The sequence below is a fragment of the Callithrix jacchus genome, chromosome 12 (assembly GCF_049354715.1).
Source record: "Callithrix jacchus isolate 240 chromosome 12, calJac240_pri, whole genome shotgun sequence".
Taxonomy (NCBI): Eukaryota; Metazoa; Chordata; class Mammalia; order Primates; family Cebidae; genus Callithrix; species Callithrix jacchus.
In genome coordinates this window covers 31347334-31368129 of record NC_133513.1, presented here as the reverse complement: position 1 = coordinate 31368129, position 20796 = coordinate 31347334, and the positions used below count along the sequence as shown (strand labels likewise).

The window sequence follows — 20796 nt, the reverse complement described above, 5'->3', positions numbered from 1 at the left end:
AACTATTTACTGAGCTTCTAAAGTAAAGGTGAAAAGCTACATCCTTAATAGCTTTTTTCTCCTAATTAAATGGATTTGTGTAAGCTGAAAGCCTAAAGTCTAGGGATTCTTTTCATTATTTTATTTGTTGGGGAAAACCCTTAAAATTCATCACCGGCATTTTTTTAGCCTATAGGATTAAAAGAATATGAAATGGGCAGGGATGAGTCATTACACGAATCATAGACATGGTCAACATGCATCTAATTTTACCCACTGAGCAAAGAGAGCTAACGGGTAAGTTCTTTTGAGAAGAACCAAAATGTGTTTAAAAGGGAAGAATACTACACTAGACTATTTTTTTCCTGCATGGAAGAAAAGGATATATGGAATTGAGGGAAGTGGAAAGTGTCCATTAAACAAACACCTATTATTTGTGAAACAGTTCTATCAGAGTGGAACTGGGTGTGGACCATTAGTTTATCTTTGGCACTGATCTTATGTTTTAGGTATCTAGAATAAGATTATTTAGCTGGATAATGGCTGGGTAGTGTGAATAATTTCAGTTCACAGCAAATGACGATGATCACAGATTTAGCACCTTAGTTTGTACTTCCTCTGCACCTGAATCATCAATCACTGTGAAGCGTGAGCTGAAGGTCAGAAAGCTGTATTCTTAGATAACTCATCTGTGATTGCTCCAGGATTGCAGTTTACTTCAATCTAAGGGGTGATTGTCTTATTAGAGAATGTAAGTATTCAATACTAAATATGAGAATGAAGCCTTGAAGACATTTCATAGGGGTGTGGCAGGTGTTATGTTTCAGGAACAGGCTGTTTAACACGTCAAATGCATATCATTCCCTCTTAAGCATTAACTCTTTCAAAGCATTGAAATTATATTTTTTGGCTCGAAATGGTGGTTTCTTCTATATTTGATTTCTCGGTTTTCTTAGTAGATATTACTGTCTCCTCTAATATTTCTTCAAAACTTTCCCGTATCTCAGAGGTTTTCTTAGAGGCTACCTTAGATGCCTCCTCCTCCTCTTCCTCTTTCTTAAGTGATAGCCCAGTGGATGAGACTTTGGAGGTTGTAGAACTGAGGATTCTAGATGTAAGCAGATAACTTGGATTGAGAAGTGGATTCAGCTCCGAAATGCTTAACGCACTGGTGCTAAAACGTGTCTCTTCGCCTTCCAGCAGTCTCCTGTAAGCTGCTGTCTCAATGTCAAGAGCCATTTTAACATTGAGCAAGTCCTGGTATTCCCGAAGGTGGCATGCCATCTCACTCTTGGTGTTCCTCAGATCATTCTCTAGCTGCCCAATGTCATCCTGGTAGCCAGCCACCTCGGCATTGTGCCCCTCCTCCAGTTCCAGGATCTGCCTCTCCAAGGACGCGTTGGCCCTGCGCAGGCCCTCGATCTTGATGCTGTGCGCCTGCAGCTGGCGCCGGTACTCGTGGATCCCCTCGCGGCTGGCTCGGATGGCCTCGGTGCTGCGCACCGCCTGCTCCTTCAGGTTGGCGAACTTGGACTTGTACCATTCCTCCGCGGACTGCAGGTTCTTAGCAGCCAAGGACTCATATTGGGCGCGGATCTCCCTCAGCACCGAGCTCAGATCTGGTTTAGCCACAGCCACGTTCACCTCAGCCGCGGCCTGTGACGACGCCAGGAGCATGGCCAGCAGCTCGGCTACCTCCTCGTGGTGCACCTGGCGCACGAAGGCCAGCTCGTACAGCAGCGACTCCACCTTCTTCTCCAGGTCCAAGCGGGCCAGCGTGGCGCCGTCCACGTCGAGCTGCTGCGCCTTCAGGGCGCGCTCCGCACCTTCGCGTCCGCGGCTCTCCTCCTCACAGCGCGCCCGCAGCCGCTGCACCTCCTCTGCTAGCCCGTCGCGCTCCAGCAGGGGCTGCGCGCTCCAGTAGGGCCTGCGCGCGCGCGGAGCTCGCCTCCTCCAGCTGCGCGCGCAGGTGGCGCAGCTCGCGCTGGAAGAAGAGCTCGCCGATGGGCGACGGCTCGGCGTGGCGCTGCCGCAGCGCGGCCAGCTCGGTCTCCAGCGCGCGGTTCTGTGTCTCCAGCTGATGCACCTTCTCGGTGAACACCGCGAAGCGGTCGTGAGTCCCTGCAGCTGCTCCTATTGCGGTGAGTCCCTGCAGCTGCACCATCACCACTGTCCCATGGAGGTATCTGCTGGGTGACTGCCAATGTTCACTTATAGCCTAAGGCTCTTCAGTCAGCTTCTTGTGAATGTTGCCAGCCATAGGACTCACCCTTCAGGGCAGTGGGCTCCCATCTGGACTTGAGCGGGTCTATAAATGCTGTCCAGGAGCCTAGGACTGGACTTCAGAATCCATGAGCCAACTTGGTTCTCTACCCCATAGTAGCTGGGGTCATACTTAAGGTGCCAGACAATATCCCCTTTAGTTTTTCTTCTGCTTTTCTCAAACAGAAAATATTTTACCATAGCTACCATGGGTGAGAATGTGTTAGGTCACACCTGAAGCCAGCATGTCTCAGAACACAGGTTCCACAGTGTACTACCTGGGTATTGCTGTTGGTTATTCAAGGATTAAGTGTTCTTTACTCAGCAGGTGATGAATCTTGCCAAAACTAGGTCCTTCTGTTGATGGCATAAAGGCAGCAGGTTTCCTTTTGGCATAAGGCGTTTCTAGAAATGTCATCCATGAGCTAGGGTCTGGAATGGGAGCCTCACAACTCTGCGCTGCCCTAACCTACTGTGGCTGAGCTGGTATTCAAGATGCAAGATGATGTCTTCTGTACTCTTCAATCTCCTCTACTCATCCAGGTGGAAGAATCACTTTTGTTACTGCCAGCTACACTGGCTAGGTTTGGGGGACAAATAACAGAAGCCCTCCCCTAGCCACTCCATCTGCTGTCTCTTTAGTTCATGTGTCACCCTAGTCCACTGGCTTTTAGACCAACCCAGCGCTAGGGGTTGCCTAGGTATTGCAATACTTGTGTCTAGACAGTCTTTCAAGTATTTCTAGGACACCAGAGCACTTTGGCCTGTGGTGAAAAGGCCTGCTAAGCAGCTCAAGTTTTGATTGCTAGGATAGGCTAATCCCCTCTGGCTAGAACTGGCCCAAATTCATGAGCACTGGCTGAACCCAACATGGCTTTGCTCTCTGTTGTAACAGGGAAGCATAGAGTTCAATGTAATATCCCCTGGTTGCTGCATTCTCACTCCCACAAATGCAGACTTTCTTTCTGTATTGCAAGGCCACTGCCAGCAAGTTGGGGAGGTGTGGCATTGGTGATTCAAGACTGTTTCTTCTACCAACCCTCTTCAGTGCCTCTTTCAGCAATCTAAAGTTAAAACCAGATACCGTGTTTTTTGATCTTGTGATGGTGGTTTTTTGTGTGTAGTTGTCAAAATCTGGTGTTCCTGTTGAGGGAATGTATAGTGTAGGCTTTTATTCAACCATCTTGGTCCATCTGGGTGAAGTACTGTGTTTTTATGTCTCTTAGTTCATATTGGCCTATAGTGTTGTTCAAGGATTTTCTTTTCTTGATTCTCTGTCTAGTTGTACTACTCATTTTTTTGTTTACATAAATTTATGGCATACAAATGCAACTTTATTACCTGCATAGATCACATAGTGGTCAAGTCAGGGCTTCTGGATAGCCATCACCCAGATAACATACAACATACCCACCAAGTAGTTTCTCATCATCCATCCTCCTTCCACCTACTCACCATTTGGAGTCTTTATTATTGAAAGTGGAATATTTACATTTCCTAGGATTATTGCAGAGCTGTTCATTTCTCCCATTAATTCTGTCAGTGTTGGCTCTTGTATTTTGTAGGTTTGATGTTCAGTGCATTTTTGTTTATAATTGTTACATCTTCTTGGTGAAATAATCTTTTACATAGGACAACCTCTGTGTCTTTTATAATAGTTTTAGACTGAATTCTTTTTGTTTGGATGTGAGTAGAGGCACCCCATCTGTCTCTTGGGTACTGTTTGCATGAGATGTACTTTTCCGTTCTTTCACTTTCAATCTAAATGAGTTTTTGGATCTAAAGTGAGTCTCTTATGCACAATGTATAGTTTGATTCTTTTTTAAAATTTGATTTTCCAATTGGGATCGTTTGATTTCAGAGTTTATTTCATACTAAAACTAATTGCTAACAGAAAAAAAAAACTTACATTGTATTATTAGTTGTCATCTGTATGTCTTGCTGATTTTTCTCACCTTTTCCATATATACTTTTTTTTGTGTTTTTTTATTGTGACACATTTTTATTCTCTTCTCATTTCCTTCTGTGTATATTCTATAAATATTTTCTTTGTCATTACCATAGAAGTTGCATACAACATTCCAAAAGTATGAAAATCCATCTTAAATGTATACCAACTTAAATTGTGTACAAAACTATAATCTTTTGGTGTGTCACCTCCTGTCTCTATGTATTGATATCACAAATTACCTGCTTATTTTTATGTGGTTGTTTATATAGATTTATGATTATCATTACTCATTATTTTGAAAAATCTTTTGGAAATAAAAATAGTTACAAACCAATATTACTGAAATAGTTTTAAGAATATTTGCCTATGTGTTTAGCTTTACTGGATAACTTGGTATTTTCATATGGGTTAGGGTACTTTTTATAAATCAACCTTTTATTTTAACCTGAAGGACTCCCTGTAGCATTTTTGCAGGGCAGATCTAGGGGCAATAAACAACTGCCTTCCAGCTTTTGTTTGCCTGGAAATGTCTTAATTTATCCCTTATTTTTGAAGAAAAATTTCATCAAATGTTAAAGTTTTGTTTTGTTTTGTTTTCTGTTTTTATTTGTTTTTATGGTTGTTTTCTTTTATACCTTTAAATACATCATCTCCCTACTTTCTTCCTACAATGTTGCTACTGGGAAATCTGCCAATAATCTTTTTGGTGACTCCTTGCATGTAATGAATCACTCTTTTCTTGTTATTTGCAATATTCTTATTATGTTTGCCTTTTAACAGCTTGCTTTAAATGCACTGGTGTGAGACATAAGGTTTATTTTAATTAATATATAGGAAACCGATTTTTTTTATATCTTTCCTGAAATTTGGGAAGTGTTCATTCAGTATTTTTTTAAATAAATTTTCTGTCCCTTTCTATCTCTCTACTTCTGCTGGAATACCCATAGTGCATATATTGGCCCATTTGATGACATCCCTAAAGTCCCTTCAGTTCTCTTCAATCTTTTCCACCATTTTTTTCTAAAATAACTTTGTTCTTCAAATTCAATAATTCCAACTTATCTATATTCCAGTTTGCCGACTCTTTCTTCTGCTTACTCAAGTTCAGAGTTGCACATCTGTAGTAAATTTTTCTATTGACTTACTGCATTTTTCAACTCTGGTATCTCTTTGGTTATTTTCATAATCTCTCTTTGTGAACAATCTTATTTTCTTATTGTTTTTCTGATATCTTTTAGTTATTTGTCCATGTTTTCCTTTAGACCTTTGAGCATATTTAAGACAGTTATTTTAAAGTCTTCATCTAGTAATCGAATGTCTGTGTTTCTGTATAATTAGTGTGTGGATATTCATTTCTCCCTTTCAATGGATCATGTTTTTCTCTTTTTTCATATGCCTTGTAATCTTTTGTCAAAAATTTGGTAGGAAGCAAAGCAGCCACATCTCCCATTATTTGTGGATTGGTTAGGAAGATGTTTACTAATTAGCTAGTCTCTATGCCTGGTGTTTGTCCTAGAGTGAAGGCATAAGTAATTCTCAGGTATTTTATAGGCCTGGAACTATCTGGGCCTGTGGTATGGGTTTTATTCTTTTCTTCAATATTTCTTAGGTACATTTAACTCTTTTAATTTTTTTTAAAGAGTTTAACCCAAGCTTTTTCCTAGGGCCTTATATTCGCCATAATATACCTTTCTAATTTTTTTCGTAGGTGTCCAAGGATCTTACTATTTTTCTGCAGTTTTTTTTTTTTAACTTTTTATTGGATTTTAGGTTTTGGGGTACATGAGCAGAGCATGCAAGACAGTTGCGTAGGAACACACATGGCAGTGTGCTTTTCTTTCCTTCTCCCCTTCACCCACATTTGGCATTTCTCCCCAGGCTATCCCTCCCCACCTCCCCCTCCCACTGGCCCCCCCCTTTTCCCCCCAATAGACCCCAGTGTTTAGTACTCCCCTTTCTGTGTCCATGTGTTCTCATTTTTCATCACCTGCCTATGAGTGAGAATATGCGGTGTTTCATTTTCTGTTCTTGTGTCAGTTTGCTGAGGATGACGTTCTCCAGATTCATCCATGTCCCTACAAACGACACAAACTCATCATTTCTGATTGCTGCATAATATTCCATGGTGGATATGTGCCACATTTTTCCAATCCAGTCTATTATCAATGGGCATTTGGGTTGATTCCAGGTCTTTGCTATTGTAAACAGTGCTGCAATGAACATTCGTGTACATGTGTCCTTATAGTAGAACGATTTATAGACTTTTGGATATATACCCAGTAATGGGATTGCTGGGTCAAATGGAATTTCTATTTCTAAGGCCCTGAGGAATCGCCACACTGTCTTCCACAATGGTTGAACTAATTTACACTCCCACCAACAGTGTAAAAGTGTTCCTTTTTCTCCACATCCTCTCCAGCATCAGTTGTCTCCAGATTTTTTAATGATCGCCATTCTAACTGGCGTGAGATGGTATCTCAATGTGGTTTTGATTTGCATCTCTCTGATGACCAGTGACGATGAGCATTTTTTCATATGATTGTTGGCCTCATATATGTCTTCTTTCGTAAAGTGTCTGTTCATATCCTTTGCCCACTTTTGAATGGGCTTGTTTGTTTTTTTCCTGTAAATCTGTTTGAGTTCTTTGTAAATTCTGGATATCAGCCCTTTGTCAGATGGGTAAACTGCAAAAATTTTTTCCCATTCTGTTGGTTGCCGATCCACTCTAGTGACTGTTTCTTTTGCCGTGCAGAAGCTGTGGAGTTTCATTAGGTCCCATTTGTCTATTTTGGCTTTTGTTGCCAATACTTTTGGTGTTTTGTTCATGAAGTCCTTGCCTACTCCTATGTCCTGGATAGTTTTGCCTAAATTTCCTTCTAGGGTTTTTATGGTGCCAGGTCTTATGTTTAAGTCTTTAATCCATCTGGAGTGAATTTTAGTGTAAGGTATCAGGAAGGGGTCCAGTTTCTGCTTTCTGCACATGGCTAGCCAGTTTTCCCAACACCTTTTGTTGAACAGGGAATCCTTTCCCCATGGCTTGTTTTTGTCAGGTTTATCAAAGATTGTATAGTTGTAGATATGTTGTGTTGCCTCCGATGCCTCTGTTTTGTTCCATTGGTCTATATCTCTGTATTGGTACCAGTACCATGCTGTCTTGATTACTGTAGCCTTGTAGTATAGTTTGAAATCCGGTAGTGTGATGCCCCCCGCTGTGTTTTTTTTGCTTAGAATTGACTTGGCTATGCGGGCTCTCTTTTGGTTCCATATGAAGTTCATGGTGTTTTTTTCCAGTTCTGTGAAGAAAGTCAATGGTAGCTTGATGGGGATAGCGTTGATTCTGTAAATTACTTTGGGCAGTATAGCCATTTTCACGATATTAATTCTTCCTAACCATGAACATGGAATATTTCTCCATCTGTTTGTGTCCTCTCTGATTTCGTTGAGCAGTGGTTTGTAGTCCTCCTTGAAGAGGTCCCTTACGTTCCTTGTGAGTTGTATTCCAAGGTATTTTATTCTTTTTGTAGCAATTGTGAATGGCAGTTCGTTCTTGATTTGGCTTTCTTTAAGTCTGTTATTGGTGTAGATGAATGCTTGTGATTTTTGCACATTGATTTTATATCCTGAGACTTTGCTGAAGTTGCTTATCAGTTTCAGGAGTTTTTGGGCTGAGGTGTTGGGGTCTTCTAGGTATACTATCATGTCGTCTGCAAATAGAGACAATTTGGCTTCCACCTTTCCTATTTGAATACCCTTTATTTCTTTTTCTTGCCTGATTGCTCTGGCTAGAACTTCCAGAACTATATTGAATAGGAGTGGTGAAAGAGGGCATCCTTGTCTAGTGCCGGATTTCAAAGGGAATGCTTCCAGTTTTTGCCCATTCAGTATGATATTGGCTGTTGGTTTGTCATAAATAGCTTTTATTATTTTGAGATACGTTCCATCGATACCGAGTTTATTGAGGGTTTTTAGCATAAAGGGCTGTTGAATTTTGTCAAATGCCTTCTCTGCGTCAATTGAGATAATCATGTGGTTTTTGTTTTTGGTTCTGTTTATGTGGTGAATTACGTTTAAAGACTTGCGTATGTTGAACCAGCCTTGCATCCCCGGGATGAATCCTACTTGATCATGGTGAATAAGTTTTTTGATTTGCTGTTGCATTCGGCTTGCCAATATTTTATTGAAGATTTTTGCATCTATGTTCATCATGGATATTGGCCTGAAGTTTTCTTTTCTTGTTGGGTCTCTGCCGGGTTTTGGTATCAGAATCATGTTGGTCTCATAAAATGATTTGGGAAGTATTCCCTCTGTTTGGATTGTTTGAAATAGTTTTAGAAGGAATGGTACCAGCTCCTCTTTGTGTGTCTGGTAGAATTCGGCTGTGAACCCGTCTGGACCTGGGCTTTTTTTGTGTGGTAGGCTCTTAATTGCTGCCTCGACTTCTGACCTTGTTATTGGTCTATTCATAGTTTCAGCTTCCTCCTGGTTTAGGCTTGGGAGGACACAGGAGTCCAGGAATTTATCCATTTCTTTCAGGTTTACTAGTTTATGTGCATAGAGTTGTTTGTAATATTCTCTGATGATGGTTTGAATTTCTGTGGAATCTGTGGTGATTTCCCCTTTATCATTTTTTATTGCATCTGTCTGGTTGTTCTCTCTTTTATTTTTAATCAATCTGGCTAGTGGTCTATTTTGTTGATCTTTTCAAAAAACCAGCTCTTGGATTTATTGATTTTTTGAAGGGTTTTTTGTGTCTCAATCTCCTTCAGTTCAGCTCTGATCTTAGTTATTTCTTGTCTTCTGCTGGGTTTTGAGTTTTTTTGATCTTGCTCCTCTAGCTCTTTCAATTTTGACGATAGGGTGTCAATTTTGGATCTCTCCATTCTTCTCATATGGGCACTTATTGCTATATACTGTCCTCTAGAGACTGCTTTAAATGTGTCCCAGAGGTTCTGGCGTGTTGTGTCTTCGTTCTCATTGGTTTTGAAGCACTTCTTTATTTCTGACTTCATTTCATTGTTTACCCAGTCAACCTTCAAGAGCCAGTTGTTCAGTTTCCATGAAGCTGTGCAGTTCTGGGTTGGTTTCTGTATTCTGAGTTCTAACTTGATTGCACTATGGTCTGAGAGGCTGTTTGTTATGATTTCAGTTGTTTTGCATTTGTTGAGCAGTGCTTTACTTCCAATTATGTGGTCCATTTTAGAGTAGGTGTGATGTGGTGCTGAGAAGAATGTGTATTCTGTGGATTTGGGGTGGACAGTTCTGTAAATGTCTATCAGGTTTGCTTGCTTCAGGTCTGAGTTCAAGCCCTGGATATCCTTGTTGATTTTCTGTCTGGTTGATCTGTCTAATATTGATAGTGGAGTGTTAAAGTCTCCCACTATTATTGTGTGGGAGTCTAAGTCTCTTTGTAAGTCATTAAGAACTTGCCTTATGTATCTGGGTGCTCCTGCATTGGGTCCATATATGTTTAAGATCGTTAACTCTTCTTGTTTTATTGATCCTTTTACCATTATGTAATGTCTTTCTTTGTCTCTTTTGATCTTTGTTGCTTTAAAGTCTGTTTTATCAGAGATGAGAATTGCAACTCCTGCTTTTTTTTGCTCTCCATTTGCTTGGTAAATCTTCCTCCATCCCTTTATTTTGAGCCTTTGTGTATCCTTGCATGTGAGATGGGTTTCCTGGATACAGCACACTGATGGGTTTTGGATTTTTATCCAATTTGCCAGTCTGTGTCTTTTGATTGGTGCATTTAGTCCATTTACATTTAAGGTTAATATTGTTATGTGTGAATTTGATACTTCTATTTTGATGCTAAGTGGCTGTTTTGCCCGTTAGTTGTTGTAGATTCTTCATTATGTTGATGCTCTTTAGCCTTTAGTGTGATTTTGGAATGGCTGGTACTGGTTGTTCCTTTCTATGTGTAGTGCCTCTTTGAGGAGCTCTTGTAAAGCAGGCCTGGTGGTGACAAAATCTCTGAGTACTTTCTTGTTCGCAAAGGATTTTATTTTTCCCTCACTTCTGAAGCTCAGTTTGGCTGGATATGAAATTCTGGGTTGAAAGTTCTTTTCTTTAAGAATGTTGAATATTGGCCCCCACTCTCTTCTGGCTTGTAGTGTTTCTGCCGAGAGATCTGCTGTGAGTCTGATGGGCTTCCCTTTGTGGGTAACTCGACCTGTCTCTCTGGCTGCCCTTAGTATTTTCTCCTTTATTTCAACCTTGTTGAATCTGACGATTATGTGCCTTGGGGGTTGCTCTTCTTGCGGAATATCTTTGTGGTGTTCTCTGTATTTCCTGCATTTGCGTGTTGGCCTGTCTTGCTAGGTCGGGGAAGTTTTCCTGGATGATGTCTTAAAGAGTATTTTCCAGCTTGGATTCATTCTCTTCGTCCTTTTCTGGTACACCTATTAAACGTAGGTTAGGTCTTTTCACATAGCCCCACATTTCTTGGAGACTTAGTTCATTCCTTTTTGCGCTTTTTTCTCTAATCTTGGTTTCTCGTTTAATTTTATTGAGTTGATCTTCGACTTCAGATATTCTTTCTTCTTCTTGGTCAATTCGGCGATTGAAACTTGTGCATTCTTCGCAAAGTTCTCGTATTGTGTTTTTCAGCTCCTTTAATTCATTCATATTCCTCTCTAAGTTATCCATTCTTGTTATCATTTCCTCATATCTTTTTTTAAGTTCCTTAGTTTCTTTGCATTGATTTAAGACATGTTCTTTTAGCTCACAAAAGTTTCTCATTATCCACCTTCTGAAGTCTAATTCCGTCATTTCGTCACAGTCATTCTCCGTCCAGCTTTGTTCCCTTGCTGGTGAGGAGTTTTGGTCCTTTCTAGGAGGCGAGGTGTTCTGGTTTCGGGTGTTTTCCTCCTTTTTTCGCTGGTTTCTTCCCATCTTTGTGAGTTTATCTGCTTGTCTTCTGCGTAGTTGCTAACTTTTCGATTGGGTCTCTGAGTGGACATTCAGATTGTTGATGATGAAGTATTTCTGTTACTTGGTTTTCCTTCTACCAGTCTAGCCCCTTCGCTGTATGACTGCTGAGGTCCACTCCAGGCCCTGCTTGTCTGGGGTGCACCTCTAGCAGCTGTGGCACAGCAAGGGATACTACCAGTTTCTTTTTCTGCTCTGTTTGTCCCAGAATGATGTCTGCCAAATGTCAATCTTATGGATATAGAGGGGTCAGGGAGCTTCTTGAGGAGACAGTTTGTACTTTTTAGGAGCTCAGTTGCTTAGCTGTGAGCTCTGTTGTTCATTCTGGGCTGTTAGGTTGCTATGTTTGATTCTGCTGCAACAGAGCTCATTAAAAAAACCCTTTTTTTCTCAAATGCTCTGTGTTGGGGGGTTCGGGCTTTATTTTTGGATGTCCGTTGAGGTGTCCTGCCCAGCTAGAAGGCAGACTAGCCACTGTTTGGCTGCCGAGGCTCCGCCCTGCTGTTGTGTGATTCGCCCTGTTCCTGCAGGCTCTGCTGCGGTCTCCGCCACGCCCTGCAGCGGAGTCTCTTCGTTGTAGCGTGTTGCCTCAGCAATGGCAGGCTGCGTCAGCAGTGGGCGTGTATCTCAGTAGGGACGGGTTGCCTCGGCAACGGGAGGCTGTGTCAGCAGTGGGCATGTATCTCAGTAGGGACGGGTTGCCTCAGCAACGGCTGGCTGCGTCAGCAGTGGGCGTGTATCTCAGTTGGGGCGGGTTGCCTCGGTAGTGGTGGACACCCCTCCACCACAGAGCGTCTCGGACCGTCTGCTCGGGATAGTTTGAAATTGCGGTTTTGTTCGTCCCACTGGGTACCCCAAACGCTCTGTCCCTGCAATCCCCTGGGCTGGCCTACTGTCCAAGTCTTGTTCAGTCTCATGTCCAGCCCTCTCAAGTCTCAGGTTGCCAGTTCAACAGCCACCTGGACAAGCGCGCCCTGTGGGGATTGCTGGGTAGGGCCGGCCACCGCCGCCCCGGCTGCCTGCTTCGCCAGGCAGACCTACTGCCTGGCGTCCCATGTCTTTTTTATACTTGGGAGTTTCCCCGTTCTGTGGGCAACAAAGATCAGTCTGGAAATGCAGCTCTGACTCACCTCTTTGCGGATTCAATGAGAGCTCCAATCCTGGGTTGTTCTCACAGCGCCATCTTGAGTCCTCCCTCTTTTCTGCAGTTTTTACATTTCAGCGCAGCTCTCTCTCTCCTTCTATAGAATCTAATCTGACTTTCAAGCTATGCCACCATTCTTTGTCTAAACTCTAAGTCAGGGAAGACAGAATCCAGTCTTCTGTACAGTCCAATCTCTTTTCTATTGTCCATTCCTAAGAATGCTACTGACTACTCAAATTTCTTCTCTAGTTCAACGTTGTTAGAGTTGCCTCACAAGGAAGGGCAAGAAAATATTCACATAGGACTGCTCCTAAACACTCCTTTTTGATGTGATGATAAATGGAATTGTTTTCATTTTATTTTTATTGTTGATTGCCTTCATTTAAAGTACAATCTACTTTAGTATGTGGATCTTATATCTCATGACACTGATAACATTGATTATTAACTCTAGTGGTATTTTAGTGAGTTTTTAAAATATTTGTATGTAGAAGATTATGTCATTTACAACAAAAATAGTTTTACTTTTTTTTATTTTTTTTACAATTTGGAAAAAATTTATCTCTGTTTTATAGTTTCTCCAGATAACACCTCCAGTACAGTGCTGAATGGAGTTTTTAATGTGGAAATTATTGTCTTCTTCCCAAATTTGTGGGTGAAAAGCACCACTAACACTGGAATAGTAAATTGGTAAAGCACTTATAAAAAACAGTATGGAGCTTCATCAAAAAAATTAAAGATAAAACCATCATTTTATCTAGAAATCTTACTTCTGGATATATAATCAAAAACATAAAATCAATATCTTCAAAACATATCTTCACTCTTGTTTATTGAAGCATTATTTTTTTTTATTAAATTTTTTGTTGCATTTTAGGTATTGGGGTACATGAGCAGAACATGCATGACAGTTGCGTAGGTACACACATGGCAGTGTGTTTTGCTTCCTTTCTCCCCAGGCCATCCCTCCCCACCTCCCCCTCCCACTGGCCCTCCCCTTTTCCCCCAATGGACCCCAGTGTTTAGTACTCCCCTCCCTGTGTCCATGTGTTCTCATTTTTCATCACCCGCCTATGAGTGAGAATATGCGGTGTTTCATTTTCTGTTCTTGTGTCAGTTTGCTGAGAATGATGTTCTCCAGATTGACCCATGTCCCTACAAACGACACGAACTCATCATTTCTGATTGCTGCATAATATTCCATGGTGTATATGTGCCACATTTTTCCAATCCAGTCTATCGTCAATGGGCATTTGGGTTGATTGCAGGTCTTTGCTATTGTAAAGAGTGCTGCAATGAACATTCGTGTGCATGTGTCCTTATAGTAGAACGATTTATAGTCCTTTGGATATATACCCAGTAATGGGATTGCTTGGTCAAATGGAATTTCTATTTCTAAGGCCTTGAGGAATCGCCACACTGTCTTCCACAATGGTTGAACTAATTTACACTCCCACCAACAGTGTAAAAGTGTTCCTTTTTCTCCACATCCTCTCCAGCATCTGTTGTCTCCAGATTTTTTAATGATCATCATTCTAACTGGCGTGAGATGGTATCTCAATGTGGTTTTGATTTGCATCTCTCTGATGACCAGTGAAGATGAGCATTTTTTCATATGATTGTTGGCCTCATATATGTCTTCTTTCGTAAAGTGTCTGTTCATATCCTTTGCCCACTTTTGAATGGGCTTGTTTGTTTTTTTCCTGTAAATCTGTTTAAGTTCTTTGTAAATTCTGGATATCAGCCCCTTGTCAGATGGGTAAACTGCAAAATTTTTTTCCCATTTTGTTGGTTGCCAATTCACTCTAGTGACTGTTTCTTTTGCTGTGCAGAAGCTGTGCAGTTAGATTAGGTCCCATTTGTCTATTTTGGCTTTTGTTGCCAATGCTTTTGGTGTTTTGTTCATGAAGTCCTTGCCTACTCCTATGTCCTGGATAGTTTTGCCTAGATTTTTTTCTAGGGCTTTTATGGTGCCAGGTCTTATGTTTAAGTCTTTAATTCATCTGGAGTTAATTTTAGTGTAAGGTGTCAGTAAGGGGTCCAGTTTCTGCTTTCTGCACATGGCTAGCCAGTTTTCCCAACACCTTTTGTTAAACAGGGAATCCTTTCCCCATTGCTTGTTTTTGTCAGGTTTATCAAAAATTGTATGGTTGTGGATAAGTTGTGTTGCCTCCGATGCCTCTGTTTTGTTCCATTGGTCTATATCTCTGTTTTGTTACCAGTACCATGCTGTTTTGCTTACTGTAGCCTTGTAGTATAGTTTGAAATCCGGTAGTGTGATGCCCCCCGCTGTGTTCTTTTTGCTTAGAATTGACTTGGCTATGCGGGCTCTCTTTTGGTTCCATATGAAGTTCATGGTGGTTTTTTCCAGTTCTGTGAAGAAAGTCAATGGTAGCTTGATGGGGATAGCATTGATTCTGTAAATTACTTTGGGCAGTATAGCCATTTTCACAATATTAATTCTTCCTAACCATGAACATGGAATATTTCTCCATCTGTTTGTGTCCTCTCTGATTTCGTTGAGCAGTGGTTTGTAGTTCTCCTTGAAGAGTTCCCTTACGTTCCTTGTGAGTTGTATTCAAAGGTATTTTATTCTTTTTGTAGCAATTGTGAATGGCAGTTCGTTCTTGATTTGGCTTTCTTTAAGTCTGTTATTGGTATAGAGGAATGCTTGTGATTTTTGCACATTGATTTTATATCCTGAGACTTTGCTGAAGTTGCTTATCAGTTTCAGGAGTTTTTGGGTTGAGGCGATGGGGTCTTCTAGGTATACTATCATGTCATCTGCAAATAGAGACAATTTGGCTTCCACCTTTCCTATTTGAATACCCTTTATTTCTTTTTCTTGCCTGATTGCTCTGGCTCGAACTTCCAGTACTATATTTAATAGGAGTGGTGAAAGAGGGCATCCTTGTCTAGTGCTGGATTTCAAAGGGAATGCTTCCAGTTTTTGCCCATTCAGTATGATATTGGTTCTTGGTTTGTCATAAATAGCTTTTATTACTTTGAGATACATTCCTTTGATACCGAGTTTATTGAAGGTTTTTAGCAGAAATGGCTGTTGAATTTTGTCAAATGCCCTCTCTTCGTCAATTGAGATAATCACGTGGTTTTTGTTTTTGGTTCTGTTTATGTGGTGAATTACGTTGATAGACTTGCATATGTTGAACCAGCCTTGCATCCCCCGGATGAATCCTACTTGATCATGATGGATAAGTTTTTTGATTTGCTGTTGCAATCGGCTTGCCAATATTTTATTGAAGATTTTTGCATCTATGTGCATCATGAATATTGGCCTGAAGTTTTCTTTTCTTGTTGGGTCTCTGCCGGGTTTTGGTATCAGGAGGATGTTCGTCTCATAAAATGATTTGGGAAGGATTCCCTCTTTTTGGATTATTTGGAATAGTTTTAGAAGGAATGGTACCAGCTCCTCTTTGTGTGTCTGGTAGAATTCGGCTGTGAACCCATCTGGACCTGGGCTTTTTCTGTGTGGTAGGCTCTTAATTGCTGCCTCGACTTCTGACCTTGTTATTGGTCTATTCATAGTTTCAGCTTCCTCCTGGTTTAGGCTTGGGAGGACACAGGAGTCCAGGAATTTATCCATTTCTTCCAGGTTTACTAGTTTATGTGCATAGAGTTGTTTGTAATATTCTCTGATGATGGTTTGAATTTCTGTGGAATCTGTGGTGATTTCCCCTTTATCATTTTTTATTGCATCTATTTGCTTGTTCTCTCTCTTTTTTTAAATCAGTCTGGCTAGTGGTCTGTCTATTTTGTTGATCTTTTCAAAAAACCAGCTCTTGGATTTACTGATTTTTTGAAGGGTTTTTTGTCTCCATCTCCTTCAGTTCAGCTCTGATCTTAGTTATTTCTTGTCTTCTGCTGGGTTTTGAGTTTTTTTTTATCTTGCTCCTCTATCTCTTTCAATTTTGACGATAGGGTGTCAATTTGGGATCTCTCCATTCTCCTCATATGGGCACTTATTGTTATATACTTTCCTCTAGAGACTGCTTTAATTGTGTCCCAGAGATTCTGACATGTTGTGTCTTCATTCTCATTGGTTTTGAAGAACTTCTTTATTTCTGCCTTCATTTCATTGTTTACCCAGTCAACATTCAAGAGTCAGTTGTTCAGTTTCCATGAAGCTGTGCAGTTCTGGGTTGATTTCTGAATTCTGAGTTCTAACTTGATTGCACTATGGTCTGAGAGGCTGTTTGTTATGATTTTAGTTGTTTTGCATTTGCTGAGCAGTGCTTTACTTCCAATTATGTGGTCCATTTTAGAGTAGGTGTGATGTGGTGCTGAGAAGAATGTATATTCTGTGGATTTGGGGTGGAGAGTTCTGTAAATGTCTATCAGGTTTGGTTGCTCCAGGTCTGAGTTCAAGTCCTGGATATCCTTGTTGATTTTCTGTCTGGTTGTTCTGTCTAATATTGATAGTGGAGTGTTAAAGTCTCCCACTATTATTGTGTGGGAGTCTAAGTCTCTTTGTAAGTCATTAAGAACTTGCCTTATGTATCTGGGTGCTCCTGCATTGGGTCCATATATGTTCAGGATCGTTAGCTCTTCTTGTTTTATCGATCCTTTTACCATTATGTAATGTCTTTCTTTGTCTCTTTTGATCTTTGTTGCTTTAAAGTCTATTTTATGAGAGATGAGAATTGCAACTCCTGCTTTTTTTTGCTCTCCATTTGCTTGGTAAATCTTCCTCCATCCCTTTATTTTGAGCCTTTGTGTATCCTTGCATGTGAGATGGGTTTCCTGGATGCAGCACACTGATGGGTTTTAGATTTTTATCCAATTTGCTAGTCTGTGTCTTTTGATTGGTGCATTTAGTCCATTTACATTTAAGGTTAATATTGTTATGTGTGAATTTGATACTTCTATTTTGATGCTAAGTGGCTGTTTTGCCCGTTAGTTGTTGTAGATTCTTCATTATGTTGATGCTCTTTAGCCTTTAGTGTGATTTTGGAATGGCTGGTACTGGTTGTTTCTTTCTATGTGTAGTGCCTCTTTGAGGAGCTCTTGTAAAGCAGACCTGGTGGTGACAAAATCTCTGAGTACTTTCTTGTTCGCAAAGGATTTTATTTTTCCTTCACTTCTGAAGCTCAGTTTGGCTGGATATGAAATCCTGGGTTGAAGGTTCTTTTCTTTAAGAATGTTGCATATTGGCCCCCACTCTCTTCTGGCTTGTAGTGTTTCTGCCGAGAGATCTGCTGTGAGTCTGATGGGCTTCCTTTTGTAGGTGACCCGACTTTTCTCTCTGGCTGCCCTTAGTATTTTCTCCTTTATTTCAACCTTGTTGAATCTGACGATTATGTGCCTTGGGGTTGCTCTTCTTGCGGAATATCTTTGTGGTGTTCTCTGTTTTTCCTGCATTTGAGAGTTGGCCTGTCTTGCTGGGTGGGGGAAATTTTCCCGGTTAATGTCCTGAAGAGTATTTTCCAGCTTGGATTCATTCTCTTCGTCCTTTTCTGGTACACCTATCAAACGTAGGTTAGGTCTTTTCACATAGTCCCACATTTCTTGGAGACTTTATTCATTCCTTTTTGCGCTTTTTTCTCTAATCTTGGTTTCTCATTTTATTTCATTCAGTTGATCTTCGACTTCAGGTATTCTTTCTTCCGCTTGTTCAATTCGGCTATTGAAACTTTTGCATGCTTCGCAAAGTTCTCGTATTGTGTTTTTCAGCTCCTTTAATTCATTCATATTCCTCTCTAAGTTATCCATTCTTGTTATCATTTCCTCGAATTTTTTTTCATATCTTTTTTCAAGGTTCTTTGTTTCTTTGCATTGATTTAATACATGTTCTTTTAGCTCACAAAAGTTTCTCATTATCCACCTTCTGAAGTCTAATTTTGTCATTTCGTCACAGTCATTCTCTGTCCAGCTTTGTTCCTTTGCTGGTGAGGAGTTTTGGTCCTTTCTAGGAGGCGAGGTGTTCTGGTTTCGGATGTTTTCCTCCTTTTTGCGCTGGTTTCTTTCCATCTTTGTGGATTTATCCACCTGTTGTCTGTGCAGTTGCTGCCTTTTCGATTGGGTCTCTGAGTGGACACCCAGATTGTTGGTGATGAAGTATTTTTGTTACTTGGTTTTTCTTCTACCAGTCTAGCCCCTTCGCTGTATGACTGCTGAGGTCCACTCCAGGCACTGCTAGTCTGGGGTGCACCTATAGCAGCTGCGGAACAGTGAGGGATGCTACCAGTTTCTTTTTCTGCTATCTTTCTCCCAGGATGATGCCTGCCACATGTCAGTCCTTTGGATATAGAGGGATCAGGGAGCTGCTTGAGGAGACAGTCTGTACTTTTTAGGAGCTGAATGGCTGAGCTGTGATCTCTGTTGTTCTTTCAGGGCTGTTAGGCTGCTATATTTAATTCTGCTGCAACAGAGCTCATTAAAAAACCTTTTTTTTCTCAGATGCTCTGTCTTGGGGGGGTTTGGGCTTTATTTTTGGATGTTCGTTGAGGTGTCCTGCCCAGCTAGGAGGCAGTCTAGTCACTATTTGCCTGCCGAGGCTCTGCTCTACTGTTGTGAGGTTCGCCCTGTTGCTGCAGGCTCTGTTCTTCTTCTGCGGTCTTCGCCCTGCTGCCACGGGCTACACCCTGCGGTGGAGTCTCTCTGTTGTATCGGGTTGCCTCGGCAACATCAGGGTGCGTCAGTAGTGGGCATGTATCTCAGTAGGGGCGGATTGCCTATTGAGGCATTATTTACAATAGACAAGGTATGAAAGCAATCAAAATATCCATCAACATCTAGGTGAATAAAGAAAATGTTAGATAGCTGTGTGTGGTGATTCATGCCTATAATACCAGTGCTTTGGGAGACTGTGATGGAAGAATTGCTTGAGGACAGGAGTTCAAATCAGCAAGTGTAATATAACAAGACTCCATCTTTGCAAATAAGTTGGGCATGGTTGTACACACATGTAGTCTTAACTACTTGGGAGGCTGAGGTAGGAGGATTATTTGAACCTAGGAGTTTGAGGTTCCAATGAGCTATAATCTTATCACTGCACTCCGGCCTGGGCAACAGAGAGAAACTGTATCTTCAATAATAAAACAATTCAGGCTTTTGGAAAAAGATAAAATCTTGCCATTTGCAAAAACATAGATCAACCTTGAGGATATTATGCTGAGTGAAGTAAGCCAGATGCAAAAAGATAAACACTGAGTTATCTATGTTACACATTGAATTTTTAAAAGGGTTTGAAGTATAGTTACATTAAGTAGAATGTTAGTAATCAGAAGATGGGGTTTGTGGTAATGAGGTGTTGGTCAAATGGTGCAAAACTGTTTTTATGATTGAATGCTAGAAACCTAATGTACAGCATGGAGACTATAGTTAATAATAAGGTATTATAATAGTGAATTTTATTAAGAAAGTATATCTTCAATGTTCTCATCACACAGACAAAATACAGTAACTATAGGAAGTGATGGACATGTATTTAGCTTGAATGTGGTAATAATTTCACAAGGTACACATATGTCAAAACATTACATTGAGCATCTTAAATATATATAATTTTATTTATCAATCATTCCCCAATAAAGGTGAGAAAATGTTAAGCATGAGTAAAATATCGCACTGCATGTAAATTTTATTTAAAAGCCTTTAAAAAATAAATACTAGATTAAACATAAAATCCAAATTGAGATAATTTTTTCAGTCAGGAAAGTCTGAATGAACAACCATGGCATAAAAGATAGAATCGGATATTTAGTTAAAGTACCTTTTATAAATAAGAGTAGATTAAAACATTTTCAAAAGTAAAAATATTGAGAAATTTGATTACCAGTGGAAGATTGTTAATATGCTTCAGGACAACAAAAATATTTTTTCTACCTAGGTCAAATGAAGGTAAGTGTGTAAAAGTCTTGATAGCGGAATATCAACTCATGGTGGACACTGAACTAAAGAAATTACATAGTCCTTAAATGCATCCATTTCAAAGGTATTTAAAGGTAGTCAAAGTGTAATTCCATACATTTTATTTAAATGAGATAAAATAAATTTTGGATTATTTAAACAATTCATAGGATAAGATTTTATTTTTTAGAAATTTTTTTATTACTAACTTGTTAAAAGTTTATAGCACTCTGACTGCGTATTTTGAAGAGTATCACCTATTCTTTTATCAGAGCTGATTTGTACAAATGGAGCAATGGTAGCATAGGCATTGACCACCAGGTTCTGCACATTCAGGATGGCTGGGTTATACATCCATAACAAGGTTGAAGAGAATGAGATGAAGACATCCACTGAATACATGACCACAAAGAAACTGACCAGCAACAGGATGGTCTGAGTTGCTTTTTTCTCTGGTGAGGATCTTGGGGATAGACTGGTGCTGTGGAGGTGCTGGGATCACCTCTGATGCCTGAATAAAAGGATCACCATGTACATGCCTAAGAGCAGGGTAATCCCCAAAAGGCAGAAATCTCTTGATATTGTCAGAGTAAAAAACACTCCCCTGATGATGGAGTTCATGGGAGAAAGTGAGCAGTATTTAGTCACCTGAAGCAGATTG

The 20796-nt window shown here is 40.4% G+C and overlaps 1 pseudogene; it reads right to left on the bottom strand.

The window, feature by feature from the left end:
* Positions 1-319: 319 nt before the first annotated feature.
* Positions 320-20537, bottom strand: LOC100396437 (alpha-internexin pseudogene; annotated as a pseudogene).
* Positions 20538-20796: the final 259 nt, after the last annotated feature.